The sequence below is a fragment of the Artemia franciscana genome, chromosome 2 (genome assembly GCF_032884065.1).
Source record: "Artemia franciscana chromosome 2, ASM3288406v1, whole genome shotgun sequence".
Classification (NCBI taxonomy): Eukaryota; Metazoa; Arthropoda; class Branchiopoda; order Anostraca; family Artemiidae; genus Artemia; species Artemia franciscana.
In genome coordinates this window covers 21,591,276-21,601,000 of record NC_088864.1, presented here as the reverse complement: position 1 = coordinate 21,601,000, position 9,725 = coordinate 21,591,276, and positions in this window count along the sequence as shown.

Here is a 9,725-nt window from a genome sequence, read left to right as displayed (position 1 = left end):
TCAGACAGTGAGGGGAGGGCGAGTCTAGAATATTTAAAGCATGCAAAACTGGCTGTTTAAGTCCGCTTCTCTATGACCACAATTGGTTGCCATTTATTATCATGAATAATAATTCATTATTCGATGTTACTTTTGTTCCAATACAACGGATAGAACAAAATAAGCATGGTACTGCTATAAGCCCCTTTTAGCTGCCCTTCTCCCAAAGACATCCCTTGAAAAGTTTGAGATAGCCATTTTGTTCAAAATATTCGACTTTGTATCACTATGAAAGTTGAACGGTTGCAATGTCAGCCGCTTTTATGTATCACAAGTATTTTAGGGAGTGGATTTATTGGTTATCAATCATTAACAAGGCTGGTTATCATCGTCAATTAATAACAAAGTACCAGAAGGGTGTTTTTTAGCCATAAAACGGTGTCAGGCGTATTGCCCTCGCGGAAACGCAGTCCCCCCATACCGGATTTACACAAGAAAAGACCATTTCGTGTGATTTCCTTTATTTAGTTTAATTGACATTCCATTTGTTCTTTTGAAAATCAAAAGAACATTTGGAATTGTTCTTTTGAAATCGTTTTGTTTTGTTTCTTCGCTTATAAATAGATACAATGATGCATTTGACGAAAATAAAACAAAACCCACAATAAAAATCTCCACGCCTGCAGAACGATTTTTATAAAAACCTCTACTGGGTTGCAGCTACTGCTCTGACCATGGTTATTAATCGTTTAAAGACATAATAATAGTACCGGGAGCCCGACAGATTCGCCGGCCAGGCCCTGACACCCGGCATGCGACAGGCTTCTATATATGGATTCTCATTGTCGTTTGTCTTCTAACCGCAGATAATTTGAGCCTTTTCTTGATGCCGTGACGTCGCCACAAGCTCGATACAGCTACCCTGTGAAAAATGAACCCTAAAGATTAGAATTAACATTTTTGCAATTACTCTTCATTTTCATTTTTGACTTGCTCAGATTCTCGGTGTCGCTTGTCTTCTAACCGCATGTGTCTTTGCTCTTTATTTTCATTTTTGACGCGCTCTAATTCTTGTTTTCGCATATCTTCTAATCGCCCGTGTCTTTACTCTTCATTTTCACTGTTGACTCGCTCAGATTCTCCGTGTCCCTTGTCTTCTGACCGCGTTTGTCTTTACTCTTCATTTTCATTTTAGGTATGTTTTGATACCTGCTCTTGCATATCTTTTAGCCGCATTTGTCTTTCTTCTTCATTTTGGATTTGATTACTTCAGACACTTTAGCAATGCCCTTTGCTTTAGCTGCCTGCATTGATCTTGTCTCATTTGATGGTTTAGTTTGTCGATTTCCACACATTGTAAGTTTAATCTGTTCGGGCCGTTCTCTCAGTCTTATCACGTTTGATAGTTCACATAGTTCCAGAGCTATAGTTGTAAATGTTCATATGATAGTTCATAGTTGCAAATGTTTTTGGTTTTTGGACCTTCCTACTGACATTATACAACTGGTTGCGTTCCACTTTGCGAGTTGATTTTATCTAACAAAAAACGAACTAATTTTACAATTTTCAGGTATTTTTCATGTTTGAATTAAAACATTAAAACTATTGTTCAGTTACTATAAATATTTTTGCAGTTTACATAATAACTTTAGCAATTCTGATCAGGACTTAAAAAAATTTTCAACTTTTTTTCATGTTTTAAAAAGATATTATTGAGTCAAGTCCGAGTTTTGTCAACGATTTCTTCTAAGTTTCAAACTTTTGGTTTTTTTCTTTAAGGTTTTTGAATTGTTGTAGTCCATTGTCAAAATATATACAAATTTTTTGGCAATTACAGAAGTGTCAAGTTCATAAAACATTGGAACCGAAAGAATATGTCACATATAATGCCTTCAAATAAGTTTTAAAGCTTTAGTAAGGATCACTTGCTTGTTCTGAGAGCCTCTTCAAAGCGGCTGTCTTTTTCTCTCTGTCAACGATTGCTCTTCTATAAATAAATCTTTATTCTTGAAACTTTGTTTCACAAGAACTTTTCCTGATTTAATGGTTAAAATTTAAATGTGAATCGCTTTTTGATGTACCGGAAAATATTCGTCATTTCTTAAAGAACAGTTGCGTCTTTAAATTCTGTTTGGTCTCATTTATGTTCTTAAAATAAAATACATATGTTCAATTAATGCCAACTGACTGATTGGAATTACAAGCTCAGGTATAATCGAACTAGGGTCCTCCGAAGGCGCGTCATTGTCAATTGCTGCCGGGCAGGACAGAACGTCTAATAAGTAAAAAGAATGTTGAAGACTTAGTTTTGACTTACCACAAAGGACAAATTTATCGAGTAAAAGAGGGATTCGGTGAATATGTAAAGAATATCCACGCCAGATACAGTAAACCATTCTTCTGCTCATTAATATTCTCAGTAGTATAATAGTTTTGGTATTGAAGTACAGTCCTACTGTCCTACTGCAACATGGCTTCCAATGTCAAATTCTTTAAATCATTGTGTTGCGAGAGCAACACTTTGGTTTGTCGTGTTTTTTTTTCTAGCACCTCGCTTCAGCTTACTCCTTGAAGTTGGTAAGGGTCTAACCTCTGCGGTTTTTACGAAAAGTACGGATTGATGAATATGACTTTGTATTTTGGAAAGCTTCGTAGAACTCTTGCCTGGGGCCAAAAATCTATTGTTTCTACCCATTTCTGTTCGTGATTTCAGCTGAGTTTGTCATTCGGCTTTTTCCACTTGGGATTGCGGCAGAGAAATGGTATTAGATGTGCCTTTAGACGTTAAAAGTTCTCTCATTGTTAAGAAAATTAGAGTTTATTCTTTGCTCCTTTCCAAGTGATGACGTTAGAAACTTGGCCTGTTACAAAAAAGTCAACTTCTGAACTAAGATAGATTTTTTTTTGACGCAGTCAATAGCTCTTGATGAGCTGATCACTAGTATATGTCATCCATTTCTGGGTAGAAAAATTCCGTCATGAGATATATCAGTTTGAAAGTTTAAAGAGGTTGACCACCTCAGTAGTAAGGTACCCACTGAAACCAAAAATAGGCCAATACAGAAATGTAATCAGATGTGCCTCTTAAACTTTGAAAGTTCTCTTATTGCTAAAGAAATTAGAGTTTATCCCTTACTCCTTTCTAAGTGATGACGTTAGGTACTTATTGCTAAATTATTGCTCTTATTGCTAAAGAAATTAGAGTTTATCCCTTCCTCCTTTCTAAGTGATGACGTTAGGCCTACGACAAGAAAGTCAACTTTCGAACTAAGACAGATAGAATTTTTTTTTTTTGACGGCAGTCGATAGCTCTTGATGAGCTGATCAAAGAATATGTCATCAATGTTTTAGTAGAAAAATTCCTTCATGAGATATACCAGTTTGAAAGTTTAAAGGGATTGACAACTTCAGTAGTAAGGTACACGTTGAAACCAAAAATAGGCCGATACCAATTGCGAGACATATAGTGGAGTTTTAAGCAATAGTCGGCTATTAGCTCATAATCATCTTCGGCAGTGAGGGGTTCGCAATTGTTGCTAGTTGGTGTACCTATTATTTGTTACCGATGTATTTGATGGTAAGAACAATTTGGTTCCAGTGGTAAGACATGTAGAAGATTTGTAAGTAATAATTAGCTCTTAGGCTACAATCATCTTCAGCGATGAAAGGTTTGCAACTTTTGCTAGTTGTAATGAGGGGTTTGCAACTTTTGGGAGTTAGTGTACCTAGCATTTATTTTAAAATCCTTACAGATTAACAACTTCAGCGTTTAATCGAAGCGAGGAAACAAAACCAAAGTGTTGCTCTCGCAATACTTTACTCGACGAAGCCGGACAGAGGCTGCCGCAACACCTCACGTTGCCTATGCAACGTAGATCTAATCTTTAATTTGGATTAAAAATAGAAAATATAGTTACTATCATTTCAATTCTAGACAATGATTACCGTACAATCAAACAGAATCGGAGTTCTAAAATGAAAAGTCGAATGAGTAGGTCTGTACACAGATTGGAAATCTTTGGTTTCCATCAGCCAAAAAAAGCCTAAATAATTTTCGCTTTTGCCATAATGTCTTACATTTTGTATGTTATAATTCCTTTATTTTTGTCTCGAATAAATTCTTTTTGTATATTTACCTTATATTTTACTTTAAGTTTTCTGTGCAGCGTATTCAATGCTCAACTGAGTCACCTTATGTATGTCGAAAAATGCCGACATGTCAGGAGGATACCTGAATGAATTAGAAATAATATTACAGAAAAAATATTACGTATGTTCTGCGAATTTAAAAATTTGAAATTGGAATATTATATCTCTTACCAGTTTCAGAATATAAAATAGAATGTATAACACAAATGAGATATAGGGAGAAAACATGTTGAGTTCACAAAAATTTGGATAATAGTGTAAAAAAATGAAGGAGATTCTCGATCTATTTCTCCCCGTAAACTTATTATGTATATTTAGGAGTACTATTGATGTTTTCAGGGCAGCATATCCAACGCTCAACTAGTTGGTCTGACGAGCACTTTATGCTCGTCATATGCTTCTGACGAGTACCTTATGCTCGTCAGAAAATATCGACTGTTCAGGAGAAAACATGAATGAATTAATACAAAAAAAAATCAATCCTGGCACAATGAAGGAAGGCTAGTTATTTTTCTTATTTTGCAGCTTTTCGTTGAACGTGAAAATAGAATTTGAAGATCGGTCCAGTTTTATAAATAAAGAAGTCTTTTGGACAAAAAATATATCATCTAAAAATGCATGTTAATTACAAACCCGTCGAGAAACAGAAAAGATGGTTTTAAAAATCTGAAAAAAATCTTGCTGACGATTTTGAGTCACATAAAGGTTTTAAAGAATTTTGAGAGCTGCTACATCGCTAATGTCGTGTGGAATAGTTTGAGCGTCCTTATTGAAACACTGTCCTTCCTCATTTCTCCGTCTAACTGTATTGATTTTGCTTTCTATTCTACCAAGTGAAATGTGCGCTAAATTTATAATCATAGGTTACTGAAAGAAATTCTAAGGTAAAAGGGTGTGCTGTTGGAATGCAGCAATATTCTTCTACTGTTTTTTTTTTTATTCCGCTTATAAGTATTTCATTATTTAAAGTGAAAAGTGGCGTACCAATTCAAGATTGTAATCTTGGTTTGTAGTGTTTGATTTATTTTCTTGTTATATTTTAAATCTGTTGGACTTTGATACAAGAAGCTGCAAACATTTTAACACATGCAAGTATCAGACCCTGTTGAAAGGTAAGGAGCCTGACAAGAAGTCCTTTTTTGGAGCCATTTTGTTAAGATAATGACAGGTATGAATACACTGAAGGGATGGGGATCCTTCACCCCCCCGAAAAATCTGTTGTTTGGTTTTTGAATGATTCCCCGTATTTTGAATATAATTTGCCTGTTTTATTCCCGAATCTATCCCTTCCCTCCTAATGTGTTGGGCCCTTACTTTAGACTTTAATTTCTCCTATGCCTACAGGGGTGCCGAGGAAGAATTTCCAGTTGTCTCTGAAGCTTTTGGCTACGACGATGTTTTCCTATTCAATTTGTAAAAAGACATGACAGTTTCTTGGGCCGTTATTTCTGCGGGTAGTCCAAGTAGATTCCTTTACGTGTGCTGATAATAAGATCAAAGATGTCACGTGTGGGTGGACGCCCCCCTAATGTGTTGAGTCAGTAAAATAGTGACGCAAAATGCCACTGTTTTACTGGCTCGTTTTTTTATTAGGGTAAATAAGCAGATGGAAACATAACACAAAAAATATGTGAAAGATTAGTCTCAGTCGGGTAAAAAAGAAGTTTTTCTTTTTTAAATAGCAATATCATCACAATCAGTCGGTAAAAATGACCAGCAAGTCGGTAAAATCGATTGACCCACCCTAACATTTTGGCTAGTGACGCCTCCGAACTGGATGCCAGTAAACTCATTAGTTGAGTCGAGGGGTCCGCTTTTAAGCTTAGCAGAAGTGGCTTTATTTCAAAAAATGATCATGAGCAATATCCAAGCTGAGAAAATGCTGAAAATCCACAATGGGTGTGAATGAGTTTCTGTCTCTGGACCTCTCTAAAAGGGTGTCGCGAGTCTATTGGGTAGAGACTCCAAAGGCAGATAAGAGAATAGGAAGAAAATTCTGAATATATTCAGGAATTTTTTTTTATTAATTATGTTTCCTATTTATTTCTTAGGGAATGTCTAATATCAGCATGCAGTTATTAGCTAATCCTCATAAATTATTTTAAAAAGTTGAATTGCCATCCAATTGTCTCTGCAAAAGTATTTTCTGTCTTTCCCACCAGTTTCATTCGTAAGTATTGGTTAATGATTTTTTTTTTTCAAAGTATATTTGGATTTGTTCGATTTTGGTTTATGGATGACTGAATGTTTCCTTGAATTAGTGTATTTCATTGACTAAAATTTTAAGGTTTTAATTGGATTATTAATGGTTTATATTATGTGAATGAACTTTTACTTTGCATTCAGGTGATAATATTTATTCCATGAAACGTTTTTTTCCATTGATATATGCCGCTCAGAAACCAAATTGATCAGGTCTTATTGTTTTTAAATTTTTAGGATTTTAGCATTAAAGCAGTTGACTGACTCTTAACTTTTACGAAATTGACTTAAAAAATTTTTCACGCCATACAACTTTTTCAAAGAAAAGTAAAGAGCTACATTCAGCCAAAAATGGGCAGAAATAAAGTCAAATAATCTCCCAAGCGTAAAACTACCTCTCATAACTATCAGTAAATAAATAAAACTAAAAAACGAACAGAATTTACAATAGATAGCCGAGTCAAAAATGAAAATGACCGTGGGTTATCAGTTTAATTGACATATACTGATGTTTATTCCTTAAAATTTTGATAATTTGTTATTTATGAAAGCAAAAAAAGTGAAAATATTTAAAACGTATTTTTGTTTTCAGTAAAGCGTACATCGTGTTCTGATTAAATATTTTCTTTTGGTTTGTTCGACATCCCTTACAACAAGCCAGTTTCAACTTCACACACCAAACTGTTCCTAAGATATTGCTGTTACAACCTTTTGACAACCTGCATACAGCAGGCGTGTTGTGATTCAGTTCACCTTCCCCTTCAAAATTCCTTGAAAATTTCACCTTCATACCATTAGGCATGGTTATAATAGTAGTTACAGTAGTGGTGTAGATATTGCTAGTAATAGTATTGAATAGCGGTAGCAGCTGTAGTGTTAACATATTACCTTTTGGTCAGTAGAACATTCTCTCATCAATTCCCGGAAGTTTCAACTTAACACAATTAGCTATTGCTATGGCATTGCTGATATGTCCTTTCGATAACATGTATGCTCATATACTTCTTGAAATTTTCATCTCAATGCTCTTAGCCTTAAAAGCAGTTGCAATAGAAGTAGTAGTAGTAGTAGTAAAAGTAGTAGTAACGGTAGTATTAGCAGCAGTTTGCACATATTGTATTTTGGGGAGATGATCTTTCCCTTTAGTTCCAACTTGATGAAAGTTGAACGTCCGAAAGTTCCAACTTAATACCTAAATCAATTCTTGAGATGCGCTATTTTGACAATGTGCATGCACATAGCGTCTTTTGATTTAGTCCAAGTTTCCCCTTAATACTTTAAAATGGATTAGTGTGGTAGTAGTAGTGATGGTAATTGTAGTAGTATTGGTAGAATGCAAATATTGCCTTTTTGATCATTTCCCTTATCATTTCCTGAATTTTGCAAATGAATATGCTCAGGTATTCCTGTGTTACACCCTTTCGACAATCTGTATGTGCATAATGTGTTTTGGTTTAGATCAACACTCTTCTCAACATTCTCTGAAAGGCTCACCCGAATGCCCTTCGTCTTCATGGAAAGTAAAGATCAAACATGCTTACCTTACTCAATAACATATAGCCTACAATGTGTAAATAATGAACGATTGACATCTCCAAAGACATAATTACTAGAACTTTCAACAATGCTGAACAAAATTGCTCTCTTAAAATTTAATCGGATATGTTTTGGCGAATGATAGGCTTGGGGGCCCTCCATTCATTTTCGGCTCTAAAAAAGGGCACTAAAAGTTCTGACTTCCAATCGAATGAGCTCCGTCCGATCCGAAGTTTATATGACGTGTCCATCCTAGACACGTTGTTGTGTGATTTTTGGACTATTGGCATCAACATGGATATCTCAGAGATTCAATTGAATGCGTTTCAGTAAAAGAGGATGTCAAGGACGGGCGCTAGTTGCTCTCCATCATGTTTGACTCTTAAAAGGGAACTATAAATATACATTTCCAATCAAATGAGTATGTTCTAAAGTTCACACGACCACCCCTTCCATAAAAACCTTATATGCCCCTAGGGCATAACTTACAACCCTTACCCCCAGACTCCAGGGGATTCTGTCTACCCCAAAAGTCTTTTTATATGATCTTTGGACTATTTTTGAGCAAATGGCTATCTCAAAATTTTAATCAGATGTATTTGTGGAAAACACGATACGGGGAGGGGTGTGACAGCCCCAATCACTTTGACTCTTATAAAGAGCACTAGAACATCTGATTTCCAATCCAATGAGCCCCCTCCGGAGTTCATACGACCACTCTTTCCATAAAAACCTTATATGCCCTCGGGTATAGCTTACAACCCTTGCGCTGAGGGCTGTGGGGGGGGGGGGGTTCGTCATCCTCAAAGACATAATTTCCAGACCTTTCAACTTCGCCGGACAAAATGACTATAACAGAATTTTGATTAGATGTGCTTTGAGGATTGATGTGCGTGAGGGGGGAGGCTTTTTGCCCTCCCATCACTATTGACTATTAAAAAGGGCACTGGCCCTTTCAATTTCCAATCAAATGAGCTTTTTTTGAAGTTTCTACAAATACAAATGGCTATCTCGAAACTCCTATCAGACGGATTTCGGAAAAATACGAGGTGTGAGTGGGTATCCGCCCTCCGATCACAATTAATCTTAAAAAGAGCATTAGAACATCTGATTACAAATTCAATGAACTCTCTCCAAAGTTTATGCGACCACCTTTTTCTCTTATATGCCCCCAGGGCATAACTTACTACCCTTGCCCTGAGGGCTGCGGGGTCTTGTCATCCTCAAAGATATAATTTCGGGACCTTTTAACTACGCTGAACAAAATGGCTATCTCATAATTGTGATTTGATGTGTTTGGGGAAATGGTGGGAGGGGGTTAGTTGCCTTCGAATCTCTTGACTATTAAAAAGGGCACTAGCCTTTTCGATTTCCTATTGAATGAGCCCTTTTCGAAGTTTCTACGACAACTCCTTCGATGCGAAGTGGTAAATAATACAAATAAATAATGCGTTGTGCCCACATTGCTCTTCACCTAGACAGCGCTATTTTGCTACATCGAGGATTGATAAAACGGTAAAAAACATGTAATCTTCAATACTAAATAATCGCGCTGATATCAGCTTGATTAACTCTATGTTAGCTTTGTCTTAAAAGGCGCTCCATACTAAAAAGAAAAGGAACAACGGAGCTTTTTTTCTGCATGGTGATCAATAGTCGTCATATAACATATCTGTTTTCTCAAATCCCTCTGAAGTTTGGATTTACACCGTGGGAGATATCAACGGTCCTAGCTAGAAGGAGCAAGGGTAAAGATTGGCCACTCACTCCAGTGGCGCCAATTGGGGACCAGAGTGGCCCTTTGCCCCCTGATTTTCAAAAATACTGTTTTTGTTTTAATTTTTTTATAGAAAGTTGCC